Source organism: Phalangium opilio, unplaced genomic scaffold, assembly GCF_054372755.1.
Source record: "Phalangium opilio isolate 3A_F unplaced genomic scaffold, DU_Popi_V2 ptg000329l_1, whole genome shotgun sequence".
NCBI classification, from domain to species: Eukaryota; Metazoa; Arthropoda; class Arachnida; order Opiliones; family Phalangiidae; genus Phalangium; species Phalangium opilio.
Genome location: NW_028324226.1, coordinates 1,046,262 through 1,065,553, shown reverse-complemented (window position 1 = coordinate 1,065,553; position 19,292 = coordinate 1,046,262). Strand labels below are relative to the sequence as shown.

At 38.4% G+C, this 19,292-nt stretch overlaps 1 protein-coding gene and 2 long non-coding RNA genes across 4 annotated transcripts in view; 1 reads left to right on the top strand and 2 right to left on the bottom strand.

Annotated features, from left to right (window-relative positions):
- LOC149610201 (latrophilin Cirl-like) overlaps positions 1 to 19,292 on the top strand; it is a 120,049-nt gene that overhangs the window by 15,153 nt on the left and 85,604 nt on the right. Inside the window, exon 2 of the mRNA XM_089858999.1 lies at positions 18,359 to 18,445. The gene's annotated coding sequence lies outside the window, so the exon portion shown is untranslated. The remainder of the gene's footprint in view (positions 1 to 18,358; positions 18,446 to 19,292) is intronic.
- The window catches only part of LOC149610202 (uncharacterized), a 168,769-nt gene that overhangs the window by 70,125 nt on the left and 79,352 nt on the right, over positions 1 to 19,292 (bottom strand). The window contains exons 1-2 of one of the 2 annotated variants that reach the window (XR_016376601.1): positions 9,320 to 9,427; positions 3,528 to 3,598 (exon numbers count right to left, since the gene is read on the bottom strand). This is a non-coding gene — a long non-coding RNA (uncharacterized LOC149610202). Of the gene's footprint in view, positions 1 to 3,527; positions 3,599 to 9,319; positions 9,428 to 19,292 lie in introns of those variants that run through there. The other variant, XR_016376602.1, reaches the window with a different exon arrangement.
- Positions 5,884 to 7,119, bottom strand: LOC149610204 (uncharacterized). The gene is made up of 2 exons (XR_016376603.1): positions 6,386 to 7,119; positions 5,884 to 6,277 (listed from the first exon to the last, which is right to left on the bottom strand). It is a non-coding gene; the product is annotated as an uncharacterized LOC149610204 (long non-coding RNA).

The following is a 19,292-nucleotide window of genomic DNA, read 5'->3' as shown; positions in this document are numbered from 1 at the left end:
AAGGGATACTCCAGGCTTGAATTTTTGACACTACGCGCTTGGCTTCTCCGCGAACGACTCGGAAGTACCCCTATTGGATGAACAAGTCAGGTGGTACTATTCGTCCAATAGGGGTACTTCCCAGTGCTTCGCGGAAACTTAATTGCTTGTATCTTTGTTAATATCGTAGATAGAAACATAATTCCAATTGATATATTCATAATTTTATACGCTCTTTCGAAGTTTCGACTAAAAAAGAGAAAATTCGAGTCCAGCTTATCCCTTCAAGAAAAGGAAGTGACTCTCTGTATTTGAGGTCTTTTGAAAAGAGTAAATAATATTCATATTCCAAAGATGACAATGAAAGAAGTAACTTGTTTTTAGAATCACAAAATCAAAATCCTTGCGGTTTTATGAACAATTCACGCAGTTTTCTTATCCCCTATAGGGTTTCGTAGCTCCATTGCAAATGAAAATCTCGCGTGTTGCAAATGGACATTACAGAGCTATCCTATCTTCATCTGGCGCGACAAACAAATTATTCCATAGACCATGAAAAAAGGATGGTGTTTCTTTTTTATTCTTTCTCTCTCTCTCTCCCTTTTTCTTTTGGGAGCTGCATAATTTTCGTCTGGAAGCAAAAAGCATCGGGTGCCCTCGGGGTGTCGTCTGCTCCAAATCATTATACGCAGACGTAACTTAATTCTCTTTGTACTTATCAGGCGGGCACTCGGCAGTCCAAATGGGAAAAAGAACTATCATAAAAGGTCCTTCTTTACGGTGACGCTTATAGCTCGAAAAATGATGCCCATTAAAGGAGACAGTGCAATTATAATTGAATTAAAGTCCTCTTATATATAGAAGTTTCTGTTGAAATCTTTTAAATTCGAAACGGACGGGTTAAATCGTTTCAAATAATATGCAAGAAGTTTCATTGTCTATTTTGATTACATTCTTCATTTCCTGCGGGAATTAACTAAAGAACTAATTTATGCAAATGAAAATACAACTTTTATTGTAAGTGTTTCAGGGGTTTGACCCTAAAATATAATTCCCAAGACTATAAACAAAATGTATATAAAGAATTGAATTTACGCGAATCCGGTTTGAGGTATAAACATATTTTAGAGAGGTCTAATACTTATTATCTTCGTAAGGGTTTTTAGCTAGTAAGTGCGCGATCCCTTTAAAATTAGGTATGTTATCATTGGTTGAAGTGGAATCCCCAAAATGTAAATTTTCCGACCCTGATATATATTTTTTAATGGATCCTACCAGGTCCATATATATCAAAAGAACGTACGTTTTATATAGAACTATATTTTATAAGGGGGATGGATGATTGAACCCAGTTTCAATTCTTCATGGACGGGAAAAATTCAAAATTGTAATTTTAGGGGTGCCCCGCTAGGCGGCCGCAAAAATTCAGGGGCCCCTTTCAATGGTAATCAATCCCAAGTTGATACTAAAGCCAAAGGAAGGAACTATGCATATATTTTCCATACATAAACCCGGCACTACAGTACGCTTTTAAACTAAAATAACTAGAATAAAGATTAGTCGGTTCGGAGAAGCAAGTTTATTCTTTACGTTCGGACTTTTTAAAAGTTATAGTCCAACCCCATGGGATATTTAATCCTTAGCATGACGTCATTGTCCCCATTTTAACCCCTTGACGATAGGGTGCCCATTCCACATACACTCGTCCCGCTGAAATAGCCACGGCCCCCCAATGGGTCTGTTCATAGAATCCATCCTATTTTGAATTTGCGGGGGTCGAATTTTAAAAACCTTAATCAAGCTTATCAAGAAATCTACGTAACGATAGGAGCGTCCCCAATCTGATTTAAATATAAATTTGTCCACGTGCCGCGATGCAACCCTTTCCCGCCATTTTTAACTCGCGCTGAATAATATAACGTCATCGCGAAGTATTTGATGAAAAAAAATATGGTCATCATCAAGTATCAAAAGTAAATTATTATGAAGTGTGATCTCAACCTTACCTATCTCCACTTTCAGCTATTTATACAGTTACTACTTGCAGCAAAGCGCCCACATTTTTAAAGATGGATGCACTTTGAATCCGAAAGCTATAAAACTCGTCTGTATTATATTAGTGAAATCGGTTGAAACGCGCAATCAATGTTATTCCATGAAGATTTACATTTATGGTCGCCATTTTTCTAGATGGCCGCGAATTGCAAAAATCTTTCTTAGGGCGTGCCTACTACTTAAGAATAACGTGCCTGCAAAATTTCAGCCTTCTAGGTAAAGAGGTTTGGACTAGGCGTTGATTATAAGTCAGTCAATTAATTATAAGTTTAAAAATATTCACTTCAATTTATAAGCTTCACAGTGTGAAGGCGTTGCAATCGGCTTAGTATCAATGTCAATTTACGCTCTCCGTGAAGTAATAAATCCCTCCGCAACTGGGAATATAGGATAAAGTATAGGTATTCGTTCTGACGGGGCCATTTTAATTGTGTGAAAAGTTTTGTTTAAGTCGACACAGGATGTTGTTGGGTCCTAAAGCGCAAGCAGGGCGCTTTGGGAAACCCGTACGTCTACCGGAATTATCACAGTCGAAAAAGAAACGACGGCGCGGATGGATATGTAACATTAATAGCCTTCCATGGTTCATAGATAGGAAAGGGGGATGAAAAATTCTGCTCATTAAAGAATCATGTGTGCACACGGGCGGAACGTTACGGAACTTCATTGTTTTATCACGCGGTAATGGCAGATACTAACCTTTGACTGTATGGGAAAATAAGTCGCGGTGTCACTACTCCCTATCCCACCTAAATACCTCAAACACAATAGGCGAATTATTCCTACATAGAAATAATTGGAAAGAAAAATTCCCCCAAAAATTCCTTTGGTAAAAGTATTTTTATACCTTTTAAAGAGAGAGGTGAGATGGAGTAAAAATAATCCTGGGCCACGTTGTGCGGCGGCAAGAACGTCTCCCAGAGTATCTTGCGCGCTCCCCTACCTTTAGTAGAGGATTGTTAAGTGCTGCCTCCTAGCGCCATTTAAAAATAGAAGCTATTCTAATAAATTAGCTTCTATTTTTAAGACACAGGAGGCGTTGTCGACGATTGGAATAATGTGAGGACTACTTTTAGGTAGATGGCGGTACAGAGGCTCCGTTACAACTATGGAGATTACGCCTCCATTCCACCTCTCTTCTTCAAGGTTTTTTACAGCTTGTCTCCTTTTGGATATGGGTTTACAAAACAGCATAAAGATAAAACCCAAAGAAGCTGCCTGCGTCTTTGATTTGATTTAAAAGCTAGGATTATTTTGTGGTCGCAGTCAGTGTCCTTCGTACTGGTCAGTTAGAGAGAGGTCTGCACTATCTTTTTACGATTCGTTCTGTACACCGTATTTTTACTATCCCATATAATTTTTTATTTCCACGGTAGCTATCGTACATTTTATCTTTGTACCAGCACCAGGGTCCGGCAAATGTCCATTGGCATTTTGAAATGACCAGACAACACGCGGAGGGTATAATAAACCTAATGTAAAATGGTACTTACGTCAGACGTCAGGTGATGTGATGTATGCAATGCATGAGGCGCAGAAGTTACACTCCGAATTTCAAGAGACCCTGTAACACACAAAAGAAAATGAAAAGTTATTTTTGATATAATTTAATAAATGCATAGTATACATATATATAAAAGGGGGAGGGGGTAATGGCGGTGCGGTGGATCTTCCTAACTCAAAGTCCCTATAGAGTTAGTTTTAATTAAAACACGCATGGCGGAACACCTTTATTGCAATTTGCAGTTCATAATACAAGCTAATCAATTATATTTTTTTCTGACCGCGAAAAGAAGAAAAAAAAACCTCTTTCATACCCACCTACACTATATGTTACGTTTTAATTCGTTACGTACAGACATTTACAGGTAGATATAATACCTTTGAAAGTAAGGGGGGGGGTAACGCGAGGGAAAGAGGGTTTGAATACCTTTTTATAACAACTATTCGTGTCTTGGTCCGCCAAAATGTCACGCACGAGTTCCAACAAACCATAGTCCGTTCCGTTTGGCGTTTCATAGCTAAATTTCAGCTAAGCCTAACTGTTATCACTGTTGTTTTAATAGCCAAGGCTTAACACGCTGGGTTATCAATAGAGAAAACTAACCATGGGATGAAACAATGAACATGCGGGCTTTCAAATACTTTTTTTTTCGTTAGCGTATGGCGTGCGTCACGCGTTGTCGAAAAACGTGGTTGGATATTCTGGGACCCAAGTTAGGAAGGTGTGCAGTGCTATTTGTAGTTTTAATTCAACCAGAAGTTTGGCACAATGTATTTTTTACAAAGGGCTCCTGTAAAAGTGTTTTAACCACATGCAAGGATACTACAACATCAAGCTCGGGCTTCAACTACTGAAGATCCTTTCCGAGGGGAGGGGGGTGTTTACAATAACGTCTGCTTAAGACGCAAGATCCGGTATATGGATCCACAGGCATTAAATAGGGCTTCATCATAACCAGTCCACAAAAGTCCATTGTTTGAAGCATTATCTACTGTCTTTGTATTCAAAGGGCCTGTTTCATTGGAATTTAGGACCAATATGGAGGCGATATGTCTAAAAAATATGATTAATGTTCGAGCAATGATACCCAGTAGCTTAATAACAATGTTATTAGATTTGTTTTCATAATCCGCGAATAGTCTCTAGCTACTCTACGCATGAAGGAACTCGTATAATGAACCGGATGTCTATGTCCATGTCTGTCTCCAAGAATCTATTTCAATGCATTCATTAAACATAATATGGGCGTTTAGTAAACACGATAAAAATCTAAGAAATAAAACCCCCTTCAGTTCCTAGAAAGTTGTAATAATTCGCGAGGAAGTATGGGAGTTTTAGTTAATTGACGCTTTCATGGATGAAATGATATTTAAGTAGTCATCTAGCGATTCGCGTCGCTCGCTCGATCGATCGACAGAAAACAAGAAATACGATATTCATGCTAGGTATGGATATTTTTCGATGAGAGATCACGTTTACAACTCTATCTCCATCTTCTGCTGTAGTCTTACGTATAGTTTTGTTATCCTTTGGAGAAGCAGCGTAAATTTTATTTCAGCTCTATAGGATTTTTATTTCCTCGTGGCCCGAATATTGGCGCCAAACATGCGAAAGCGCGTGACCCTCGTGCATTTAAAGAAACACGTTTTTTTATTCAAGAAGGGAGGGAATGGAGATTCGAGTTCGCCCTCCTCCGGAAGAAAATGGCTCCCTTAAATAATCATGATTCTAGAATAGATTTAACTTCACCTCGAATATATTTCTTTAACTGTTATCATAAGTTGATAAGATATGTTCCGTTCCATAAGTATAACACTAACTATACTTCGTAATGCTAGAGACTTACAGCTCTAGCTAGTTCGAGAACGACGCGAGAATTGACTATACACTAGGTTTTGCAGTCCATCTTCCTATTTAGTCTGTAATAAGCTTTTGACAGCGCCTCACCAGAAATTGCTCTACGAGAATCTATGACGTTTTACCTACAATCTTATGGAACATATATCTTATGAACTTATTCTGTTATATAAGGTATATCAATATCGAAATATTATCACGATGGTTGAATAAATTCATAACCTAGGCCTAGAGATCTTTATATATAAATAAAAATATCTAAGAAACACCGTTGGTAGAGAATTCTAAATTTTCCACGATGTTTATTCCAGAGAATGTCTATTTCTTTTTTTTTTTTTGGGTGACCCAGCAATTTGAACTTTCCCTCTCAATGATGGCCGTCGTTTAAAGTTTAAGGTTCGTTTGACAGTGAGCGATAGTCAGGGAAACAAGAGGTTACAAGTAAACCCTTACAATTTTGTCGCGCTTTCTAATGTATTTTAGCAATGTATAATGAACTCCATATTGATTTAATAGCAAAGGATAATTATTACAAAAACTATATTTAGGCACTGTATAATTAATGCCTTACTTATATACAGTAACATTGCTAATTAATATTGAAATCGTATAAAGAATATCTCCTCAACAAAAGCCGAGATACAACAAACCCCAAAAAATCCTTATTTCTCAGCCTGTTACGGCTACAATGACAGGGAGCCGAACATAAAGAGGTCACACAAAAGACACGTGTCCTTGGAATGACCCATATTAGTTTAAAACACGTTTCCGCACAATTTAAATGAGATCATAGTGTTTAGCAGACGGCATAATGAATTTTAAACTTTTTAGGACGGTCTGAGACAAGGACTAGGCAATATCCACGTCGGCGTTACAGCGTCACTTTCGGCGAAAATGAGCCAAATAACGATGAAACCGAATTAAAAAATTAAACACCGTTAGCGGAATGCAGTGAGCAACAAAAAATGTCGAGTCCGCACGTTTAATTACCGAAATTCAAAGAATAACAGCGAAAACATGATAGTGGAGGTATTTTTAGTAAGGTCTCAAACACAGTTATAGAAAAGCCCCGTCATGAGTCCCGAGGAACAAACAATACGAGCTTTTCCAAGACCTATGGCAAAACGCTGCCAGTAGATAAAACCAAAAGACGGCGATAACACGAAAAATAGTTTAAATCACTGAAAATTAAGTTTGATTACCGTTAACGGAAGGCTTTAGAAGTCGTTATGTGCAAAAATCAAACGAAGCCAACTCGATCACGCGCTCAGCAAAAAAAATCCTTATTTCTCAGCCTGTTACGGCTACAATGCGGCTCTGGAGCAATGAGTTAGATCTCTATGAGATAGATAGAGTTACAATTCAAATACTCGCGTATGCGTATTTTATTTAACACGTTTAAAAACTATCTTGACAGCTTGTTACACAGATTATAGCAGCAGACGTTAATAAAAAAGTTCTTAGGGTGGCGCCACCCGTATTTGATAAAGATTCATGCTCGATAAAAGGTGTATTGCGAAACGTCGATCTCGAGATCTCACGTTGTGACTCTAGGTTTCATATATATATTCTATCTCATTGCTCTGGAGTAGTTTAAAGAGAGCGAAGGCGAGACGACGACGAAGGCGGAGCTGACGACGAAGGCGGAGCTAATCTTCCGTTTTTATGTCTTTTATGTCTCCGTAATATTTTTTCGACATCATAGATGGCGACAAAATAAAAAGAGAAGAGTTGCAGTGACAAATGACTACTCTAGTCCTCTCTCTCTGGATTCGATCGAATAAAAGCAAAGAATTTGAAAACATGGCGCAAATTCGAAATAGTGACCTAATGTCGCCAAGGCCTGTACGTGAAACTTTTCGTGATTGTTTCCAACAGCCGGTTGGGTAGAAATTAATTAAATTCTCGTTAATGTTACGGTTCAAAGGTCATTGTAAGCTTTTATAAAGTCCTTTGGAATTGGTACTGTACAACACAGAATGAAAGAGAGAGCTCGCGGAAAAGGGGCAAACTCGCTTCAAGTCAGTATAGCGGATGCGGCGCGGGTAGGATTTGTTCCAGTTTGACCAAAAATCGAATTGTTGATGATGGATTGGGGGCGGTGTCGAAGGTCAAACCGCCGTTCAATATCCCATTGGAAACGGCCAACTCTAATTACTGGTTGCCACGAAAAGAGCCAAGACGGGAAAATGGGAAAACCATAGGAAAGGCCCAAGTCAGTCGCCGCTCGCTTTTTTTACTTTTACGAGAAAATGATCTATTAACAAAGAGATTGGTTCATCCCAGAAACTTCTCCCCAAAGGGTTACTTGAAGAACATCCCGTTGCGGTTAGGGGGCGGGGGTGGGTTAACCCCTTCTGTGAGGGGTATCGGCCCCATAGTTGCACGTGCGTTGTACTGGTAGTAGCGACGGAATAATTCTATTATCAACGAAACTTTCTTTTTTTGTGGTCGGAAGATGTGTACAAGTACTGTTCCATCCCTCTTTATCTAATGATATTTGTGGTATACCACCCAGTGGATATCTACATCTTTTGTAGTACGGGGTACTCTCATTCCCCGGCCGCCCCTCAATGGTTACAGGTACAGAGTTCAGGTTGAAAAATACGAAAATAGATGTATCATAGATTTTTCAAGAGGTGGTTAAATTGGCATACTTAATATAATAGACACTTTTTTCAAAAGTGGGGACCTCACGTATAGTCTGTTTAATATAATGTTAAAAAGGGCTTCGAAGATACCAGTCTTGCACCAAATTCCCCAATATCTAACCTCTTTATTGACCACATACCCATCAATGTTGCGTCTTAAGAAAAACAAGGTGACTATAAACACACCATACTCTATTTTACCCTCGACTTTTGATAGTTTTGAAAATGGTCTTCTCTAGTCTATTCTGGTTGTATTTACCATAGTTTTGTATTTCCATGTACTTGGAATTTTTTATACTCTTGAAATATTTGGGTTAGGTACCCATGATGGTATATCAAAAATAAAACGGACAATCGCGTGAAGAATTGACCAACAACAAAGCAAAACATTCCTATCACGAAAGAACCAAGCAAGCAAGCAAGCAACAAACCAACGCAACCATCTTGAGCACGGACCCATGAAAAGGGGAAGAGCAAAACGGTGAACGGGGAAAATAGAAAAAGAAAAAATAAGACGAATCGTGCGAAGCTCAACCGACCAAGGATCGAAGGGCGTCTATAGAAAAATATTCCTTCACGAAATTATACCAATGTTTACTCCTGCAAAGCTACATATTCCAATATAACCTAAAATGTACAGAACATGCCTTAGTGCATTGGTCTAAATTCCAGTTTGAAAAATCAGGGCTTAATTTTCAAACATGGAAACGTTTCTCGAGTCGAGCGCAGTGAACTATTTTCTCATCAAACATAACACGAGTGAGTCCATGACCCGGGGTCCGGGCCGGGGTGGGGAGGAAGAGGAGAAGAGTCTCTTTTGGAGTTTCGAAATAGATCCCGTCCCTTTCAAGTTGGGGTGTAACGGACCCCATGAAGTAAGGAAAGAATTTTCGGAAGGGAAAATTGATGGTAAACCGACAGATCGTCTCATTAACAGGGTCATTCATCAAATTCGAGAGAAAGCGAATCGGTTTCCAATCAAAGTAACTCCTCCTTCATCTCGGACATCATGTTGTTATTCCCATGCTTACACATTTTGGACATTGAAACCAGGGGCAATTTCCGTTAAGGCGCGCGTTGAAAATAGAAGCCCAGATTTAAATGCGAAACAGAGGGCCCACACACGTTCAAAAGGTCGCAAGTGATAATCTACTTTGAAAATACTCATCCCAAAAAAGAAATTCCTTAAATATTTTATTAAACAGCTAAATAATAGCATAAGTTTATAAGTTACGTTCCATAAGTATGGCGCTTCGTAATGCTAGAGACTTACCGAGAGCTTGTGGCGCGAGAATTAACAACACTCCGTTAGTTTTGCAGTCCATCTTCCTATTTAGATTGTACTAAGCCTTTGACAGCGCCTCACCAGGCGTCGCTTTTACGATAATCTATGACCTACGTCACTTCACAAAAGCTCTCAGTGACCAATTGCAAACTTATGGAACACATCTTATGAACTTATGCTTATAGTAAATAACTATTAGCCTTACACTTAATTCGTAAATTGATTTAATATGGAAATAATTCTCTCGTTTAAAATAATTTATATCGTGAGAAAATTCGGAGTCTCCCGTTAATTTCATTTTGCGGTTAAGTTCCGAAAAAAAAATCGTTATAAATAGCGACTTGCCCTACCCGTGTACCTTAAAAGAGCAGAGAAGGGAAGGGAAGAAAAAAAATAACAGTTGAATCCATAATTTGGTTAAGGGACTCTCAATGTTTTTCTGGTTTCCTTGAAATCAAAGGAATGTTCAGAACTACCGCGAGGGATTCTGGTTCCCTCCGCTAGAAGTACCTTCCCCCAAACCCAAGAAAGAAAGAAAAAAAAGGGCCAGAGAAGAATTAGGAGGGATGGAAAAATGGGAGATCTTTAAAAGCAACTGTAAGCGTAAGTAAAGGGAATACAATCGAGGTGCTCGAAACTAAGTAATATTGAGAGAAATTGGGAAGAAGTTGAAGGCAGTTTCTCGTTGGGAGTGTCTTTCCCCTCGATGAGGGAGAAAACGAAAAACTCGTGAGTTGGGTCTTGGAGGAAGGTTGGGTGGTTCGATCGAATGGCGATTGAGGTGAGGAATGAAAAGCCTTCTTTACCAGGGGAGGGATGAAAGATACGAATATGGGGGGGATGCACACACCACAGTCTTGACCGTGACTGAGCCCTCCAGCTCCATCCTCTCTCTAGACGTTCTCCGGATTCGAAGGAACCAAGACGGATCATTTCTTTCCGCGCGCGGAGAGATTTTCGGCGGGGAAAAACTCGCGTAGGGAAAAAATACATTCATTCTTTCTTAGGAGTTGAGTTTGAGTTTCTTTCCCAACCAACTTTCTTCTGACAAGACCTAGTGCGGAGAAAGGTCGGTCGGTCGGTCGCCGCTCGGTTGAGTTTCAGTTGGCCAAGGGAACCCAAGAGCTCACCCTAGTCATCAAAACGTCCATTTCGTCTTTTATCGCGGCGATATTTTTCTTTCATGGAAAGCTCTTGACAAGTAGTCGAATATAGACAAGGAAAGTCTTGTTGTTTATCGAAGAAAACTATTTGCTGTATTTTTTGGAAGAGGTTTTTTTTACGCAAGCGGAATTTGTGCAACGTTTTTTTGGTCAACGAGTGTGTGCGCTCTGCTGTTATTTTTTTTTATTTGGTTCTGTGTTTGTCTTGTTCTTTTCCGGGTAAGTTTATTTTGGAAAACGTATTTGAATATTGAAAGAGTTTGTTTTTGTTTTGTTGTTTACCCCATGAATCATATAAAGGAGTATGAGTAATGTATTGAAAGTCAGGAATGACTGTATATATATTCTAAAGTGATGGTAGATAGTTCAATTGTTATTTACTGTACTTGGAACGGTTCCGTTTCTCAATTACTTCCTAGTATTACTACAAGTTATTGCAACAATAGATAAATAAAATAAATATTTAAGGGGTGGGGGAAATGCATTTTCCGACGTTTATGTACTATTGTTATAATTGTGGAGTATTTACCCAAGTTTTAAAAAAAATGATAAGATATCAGATATGAAGGAAAAGTACGCTTTTCGACTTTTGTACTTATGTCTGCCTTGATAAGATTTCTTGAAGAAAAATTCATTTCCCTGTCAATATTAGATAGAGGCCCAAAAAGTAAAAAAAAAAATTCACAGAAAACAGTGCAATTTTGCCTGAATTTGTTTGGGACCTCACATCAGCAGCTAAAGTTAAGCCAGAAAATCGTGTTATGTTAAAGACTATTATTCTCTTAACGACCACAAATAGCTCTTAACTGCGCTAGCGAAAAAAAAAAATAATTGAAGAATTTTCCAAAACTCGGCGAGTTCTGTACTCACTAGCAACGTGATATCCCTTACAAACATCGCCATATAAAAAGTAAGAATTCTTAACATTCCCATTACTAACGTTCATACTGTAATAGTAAATAGTATATTTGCCAAGTATGCCAAAAGGTTCTTGATTCGCTACTTGTCAACTCAAAACGCGAATATAAATTTTTGACACGAATTGCTTTGCGAAAGAATTATTTTTAAAATACTTTTCACGTTTTTTTTTCTCTCTCTCTTTCACACAACACACCCTGCATGATAGTTTGACTAAAAATTAAAATAATAATGCGAGGCGCGTGAACGCGGTGATTATCATATTCGCATTTCTCTAGCTGAATATATATATAAAAAGAAATTGCGTCCCTACCCTATCGTTTTAATATTAAAATGCACCACGAGCGACTTAACGTAATCTCGTGGAGGGGCTTGTCACTTGAATACGGGATACAGTTTCCTTTCGAAAACTGGACTGGCAACTGTCAAAACCGGATTTCTTCTTCTTCTCCTTTACAACTTTAAATATATTCCGACCGGAGAAAGTTCTAAAAGGCCTCGGTGCATTTTCTTTACGAACGATAGTCAGGAGAAATATATAGCTTAGATAGCTTAAGGACCTAAGGACGATGTGTCAAATTTTTAGTCGGTGCTTAGAGCAACTAACTCCACAGAAACTTACTACTATATTTTCCCTAACTTGCTAAATATCAAAGCGTTACGCTTGTATAATGGTTGCATTTATGACGTAATCGCGTATTTAAATAATAAAAATGCATATATATACAGAGTGTTTCTGAAAGGAGGGTGTTCTGTGAACGATTTTGAGTCGAAAATGTTCTAAGACACAAGGAATTGAAGTATTTTACCGATGATTCATTCATAAAATTAGTTTCTTCATTAATTTTAATGGGATACTCTAATCTTAACTCGAAAACGGTGTCCCTTGCAGCAAAATCTTGAAATCGTCTAAAGAACACTGTACTTGATTGCTGACAGACCTTTCAGAAACACCCTGTACATAAACTTTCTCTTTTTGTTCCTTGTCAACAACATACAGGGTGTAACAGATCAATGGAACACTTATTTGAATAAATTGTTGCTAGCCAACGAGAAAGCTAGTAATCAATATGATAAATGTCAGGGCTAACTATGACACATGCCGAGCATTCGAGATGCTAGAAATAAGAATGACGTACGCGTACAGATTCAGCGACATTGACTTCTAAATAAGCGTTCACCCTATCCGTTCCACGCTGTATAACTTATTTAGCACTCGCTCCTCGTTCCACCCAAATTCCACACAAAATATATTAGCATATGGCCCACCTCTCTAGTAAATTTATGCAAATATATCACCTTCCAGTATAGATAATTACAAGATTTGGCGTGCGAAATTATGTTATGATAAAACGTCATCTACTGAAAGTAATAATTACAGATGATATTTTTGTGTTTTGAGTTCGGAGGGGGGACCTCCTTTAATAGTGTATAGTTAAACATGATGAAAAGTCGTCATCGTATATTTGGGGCCAAATTATACGATAAAATCCCTGAAAAATATATATATAAATTTAGGAAACATTCCACTCACGGTGGGGTCGGTCGGTGTTGAACCCCCGAGATCGTGAGGGTATACCATATCAAGCAACTTTGGGAACTAGCTGGCACGGTGGGCGCAGCTGGAAGCCACATGGGTACACTCCTATCCCTCACTCTCTCTCTCTCTCTCTCTCTTTAGCTGACCCTAAATCTCGCAAGAGTTTAGTTAGAAGGTTGAACTAAAATGAAAATGAAGCAAGGACGTCTTAATGAGCCCCTCGGGTTCTGGGCCTAATCAGAAGCAGCGCGTCAATCCCCTTTTTAAAATGCCTTAGGAATAATGGACTATTTCCTTTCAAACCCGCTGCAACTTATTTCTCGCCTTTGGGATCTGTTTAAAGTGTGTCTCTCCATTGAAATAGTACGGGAAAGACCATGGGTTAGCTTCCTAGTGTCATTTCTTTGGCTGTTAATGCATATACACCACCTCGTTAAAGAAAACCGTTCAAAGAAACCTATCCCGTCTTCATTTTCCCTACTAGAGTGAAGTGCCGCCGTAGCGTCATTCCGGCTGTGGCATCGGTCGTCACTTTAAATATATCTAAATAGGGCTGTTTACTTCTTCGGAAAACTATCAGGACTTCGCATTTACCGTCAAAACGATCCCATTATCGCCCCCATCCCATCCCATCCCATCGCGGCGTTTTCCCTCTTCATCCCTACCATCTTGAGCTTCCTCGAAAGCCGAAACCGAAGTGTTCATTTTAAAAGATGCCCATCAAAATTGTCTTAAGTTGATTGCCAAATATTTGCGCGCAAAGTCAGATCAGGAAAAGTTATAGGAGACCCGAATTTTCGACCGTTAAAGCTAGTCTCCCTTAATATAATACCTTTTTGGAAAATGGTTCTAAATTCCATCAGAGAGAGTTTGGAGATTAAACTATGTCGATCATCATTAAAGCATCAGGAAGATTTAAGGAGTGAAAAAAAAAGGGAAGAAAAATTTCATTCGAGTTAGGGTCCAGTTTCATAAAATTTTTTTTCTTTTTTATTATTTTTATCTCGGTTCTTCTTCCGCCCGAGTCTTAGGACTCCCTAAATCTGTTACCGGCCTCTGTGTGGCGGGTTTTATCAGACATTCATTTCTTTAAATGCTTTTTCAAGTGTGTGTCGACTGTCGAGGAGAGAAAGAGAGAGGGAGAGTGAGAGTGAGAGAGAATTCTAGACAACGCCTAAAAATTCTCTTGGTCATATCTTAGAATTTAGTATTACAGAACTTAGATCAAGCAAAGGCCTAGACTAACGCTACTCTAAAATCAATCTTTGAGAGAGGGGGCCCCTTACAAACACGTGTTTCGAACCGTTCCCGCCTTTCAACGCTTCGTCGCGCCAAAATTCTAATCGTGACCCAACGATTTATATATATACATATATTTTTATCATCATGCATTTCGGTAGCAACAAGTACTAAACGGAAACAATAGGTGTCACGATCCTTCCCATAAACCTGAGGCGAAGAAATTAAGCAAGCAAAGCAAACGGAAGTCGCGTAGCCCATGGGCTAATGGCCGGAAGTATATAAACAGTTACACACGGCCCATATTAATGCGCGGTAAAAATCTTGACACACATTTTTAATTAAATGACCTTTAAATCACGGGTAATGAATAAAACTTAAGGCTATTTCTGGACAGGGGGGGGACCGCTAAATTAAATCGGAAGTCAAAATATTTCATAGAAAAATAGACAACTAAACTCATCAAATAATTCATAATTACACATGCGCTGTTAGTTAATGAACTGAAGGGATGGGTATGTTATTTTGTCTATAAAATTATATATCCAAGCTTTGAAATTTACCATCATTTGAAAAGGGGTAACACTCTAAAATTGGAGTGCTTCGAAAGGAAGATGACCGTTAAAATTCGGTTTATAGCTTCCACCCGACCAGGATCTCTGGACTATATATTGTCATGAATGTATTCGTACCATTCTACCCTGAATAAACCATACTAAAACATATGAAAATCGATCCGTTTCAAACTTCATGGAATAATTAAGTAAATTACGGTTACTTTCATTGGCCAAGCGCTTTTAAAAGGGGGTGTTGTATAGACGACCCCCCTTTATGGAGAGTAGTAGGGGCTTTTACAGCATCCAAGAGTGTCTTAGGAAGAATATAAACGCGATTTTAAGTTTCAATATAAAGTTCCGGTCCCCCCATCTCATTAGCTCAATTAATGGGGCTTGCTTAAAGGGGCCCCGGTCCTTCTCCTACTACTACTTACTACCTTTTGGCAACTTTATTACTTTCAAAAGGAGAGGAGGGGGGTTCATATGGGGGGGTGAAGGGGAATGAATATTTACGCCAGGTTGGCCGTTGCTAAGGGAAGACGGACCTTAAGATGGTCACTAAGAATTTCCGCTTAATTAAAAGATGTTTCGACGGCCAATTTGATTTTTATTATAAGAAAGTTAACGGCCGAGAAATCCTTAATTTAATTTTATTGGATCGTTAAATAATTTTCTAATTAATTTGATAATTGGTAGTAATGATTCTCGCCGAAGATATTATGAATATTATAGATTTTATCCTAAAATTCAAAGGCGAGCATTCAGGATTGAAAGAGCATACCTGCATGGAGAAAAAATGAAAAACTCTGTACAGGCAGGGAATTTTAAAAATCGAACATTTCTTACTACCCTGGTTGGTACTTCACCAAGGCTATACTTTCAACCATAAGTTTATAAGATATATTCCATAAGTATGACACTACCTATACTTCGTATTGCTAGAGACTTATAGCTCGAGGTAGTTCTAGCAGAACGACAAGCGAGAATTGACTACACTCGGTTAGTTTTGCAATCCATAAGTTTTTGACAGAGCCTCACCAGGAGTCACTTTACCTCGAATCTATGACCTATACGTCACTTCATGAAAAGCTCTCAGTAACAAACTTAAGGAACCTATCTTATGAACTTATGTTTCAACATATTGCCAAGTCCCTAAGTTACTTTCGAACGATAGACGGAAACATAGTGGTCCTTATTAGTTCTATTATCGAGTATTCTGCTCATGGCTGGTCAGAAATTCCATTCAATTTCTATAGAAGGGTACTAAAAAGCGAGAACGTATCTCTCTTTTTGGAAAAGACTTATATTCCGCGTGCAATTTCCTCGGGACTTTTCTGTATTCCTTCAAGGAAAGGAAAGGAAAGGAACAGAACCCGGGCGCGGGTTTTCCCGTTGAGCATACGTAATTCTTTGTGCCCTAAAAAGGCTTAAGGAAAGGAAAAGCCTTTATGTAAATGGACCGCTCGTTCGCTCGCTCGCTACACTTTGACCAATGAGGGAATATTCCCCCCCCCCAAAAAAAAGTAAGAAAGAGGACCAACTAAAATTCCAAAGACGCCTTGCTGCCGATTTATCGCGGAAAATGGACCTTAAACTATACATATACTGTACAGGGTGTTCCAAAAGGTGTCCCAGCACCGAAGAACAGTGGGATTTTAAGTCGAAAATGTAACTTCTATGACATTCAGGCCAAAGTTATGTCGTAATCAAGTCATAATTGGAGTGTTTTACGGATTACTGCTAAATTTAAGTAAGAAAACTAAGGGGTCATCCGTAAAATAATAAGATAATATCTTGTAATCGGTGTCCCTTAGGCCAAAATGTCACAGAAGTTACACATTTTCGACTCGGAATTGATTTCCCATAGAACTCACGGCGCACTGCGGTCCTACGATTACCCTTTTTGTAACACCCTGTAGATGTATCCCTTCGCGATGTATCTTTGGAGAGAATATAGTCCCTTTTAAGAGTGGAAAAATATAAGGGTTCCTTTCCGAGGAAAGAAAAGGGGCGGAAACTTGGGACGGTATAAAGAGAAAAATCGGCTTTTCTTCTTAAATTATTAGAAAATCTCTGTGATGGCTAAGCCTTGGTCTACCCTCCCGATACATTAGGTAACGTTAGAGAAAGGAAAAACTGGGGCTTAGAAAGATATTCAAGTCAGAAACTGTACCTGCCATAAAACAAGATTTCTTAGAAAGGTGTGGCATCACTGCCGCGGCGGAGAGCATGTGTTGACTTTGAATGAACTGTAGTAGGGATGGGAAGATAAAATTCCCATAAAATCCCAGCACTCTACTTACGGTGGGGATCCACCATAATGTCGGATTAGCTATTAGATCCAAAATAATCTTTCCCGCCCATATTTTTACGACGTCAAAACTTAATTTAGAACGCGGCGCTGGTCACTTTAACACCTCATGAATTTTACAAAATACTACTACCATACCAAAAAGAACCAAAGAAAAAAAAACCTAATCCCAAAATGTTTCCTTAAAAAATTGGACCTTATACACAGGGTGATTCTGATAAGTCTGCCGTAAATTAAAGGGTGTGTTCTTAGGGTCAAACTGAGTGGAAAGTTAATCAAAGAACATGGGGTTCGCATCATTTACTTACCGAGATGTGCGCTCCGAAACATTGATTGGCCCCTAAAACAAGGGAATAGTCACACACTATGGAATAAGACATAAGACATACCAACCTTCAATATTCTTCAATCTAAGAACGTTATTGAACCTTTATGTAGCATAAGTTTACTATTAAATGCGTATAAGTGTGCGTACGCTAGTGAAGTAAGTCTAATTCCTCCACATGTGTGGCCATTTCCCTTGTTTTTGGGGCCGATCAATGTTAGGGAGCCCGAATCAATCTAAGTAAATATTGTAGGCCTCAGGTTCTGGTGATACTTTCCACCCAAAGATAAAAGCAAGTCACAATTTAATTTAAGGCAGACTTATCCGAAACACCCTGTAAAAGAGAAAGAGTTACAAATAGTGAAATTGGGTATGACCGGTTCAATATTTTACAGTTACACCGATCGACTCTGTCCATCAGGTGTTCATTCAATAAAAAAAGAATTTTTTTTTGCTCTTTCCCAATCGATAAATAGGACTAAAAAAGAAAAAAAAAAGTTGATATATAGTTTAGGAAACGTGCCTATAACGCTAGAGGGGGCTTATGTCGATCGATGGTGGGCCAACTATACACCACTATACTATATATATATTGTCGATACAAGACACAGTTAAGTAGAAGAGAAAAATCAGGGCCCGTATCGTTCGTTAACCATACCCCCGGAACAAGCCATGGCATGGACCAAAAGCTTTTTTTTACTTATCATACATTTATCAATTAGTAAGGGCGTAAACCAATTTTTTTTTACTTCTCCTTGCACTCTATTCTCTTCCCTAATTAATGGATTGGAGATTTCTTAATTAAAATCCGCCTTTAAACATTTTTGGAATTTAAAATTTAAGGTCTAAGGTAGAGGCAGAAGTCCAGCAGTTCTATACAGAAGTATTTTTGTTCAGGAGTTTAGGGAACACTTTAACGTCTACGTGAACGTCTAACATTTTTCTAACTTTTACCAATTTCAATCTATTTGCAGATAGCTGAATGAAATGAGCTTGTTTTCCCGTTTTAAGGATAATTTTCAACGCCGGAAGATTATCTTTAATCACATCAAACCCTGGTGGTAAGTTTAATATTTATTATAACACTTTTAAGTAATTTTAAATGTACATGAAAATTATTACTACTTATCTAAACTACCCGGCGTTACCGTGTTGTTTTAAAGGGACTTAAAACGGGGAAGAGTTTCCTATCCATGTAGACAATAAACACTAAATACATTTCTTGCATAAACTAGTTTCTTTTAATTTAATGCAGTTTTAATTGCTCGATCTTAATTATATATTCAATCTGCGTCATCGTTAAAAACCATCCTCTAAGACAGGAAGGGTGGGAAGGGGGGGGGGCGACCTTGTTATTCCAATAAAGGGTTATTTTATATTCAACCGTATTTAGAGCTCGGCATTTTCGATCAATTATCCACTTTATTTTATCTTTATCCATACCCGAAAATTATCCACAGAACTTACATGTTAAATCGTATTATAATCCACATATTTGTTTATAAATAATTGGTTATCCACCAATTTGTGGATAATTGATCGAAAATGCCGAGCTCTAACCGTATCGCCGATGAATAGAAAGTAGTCACTGTAGAGTTAGGTCAACAGGAGGATATATTTTGAAATGACATAGATACGATAACGAGAGAAGTTGAGTGCACGTAAAAGGGGGATTGGTTTCCAAACTTACAAGAATCACTATATAAGATAGTTTTGTGGATAAAAATCAAGAAAACTTAAGAGCGAATCAATGTCGGCTTATATTTATTTGTCTAGATTTAAGCGATCGTAATAGTCTTTGATAAACGACCAAACATTTCTTCGCGAAAAGTCATAATTCATCCATGATTTCACCCACGAAAAAAATAGATCCTGTACCCACTGCCTCCTCTATACTATAAAGGCCCG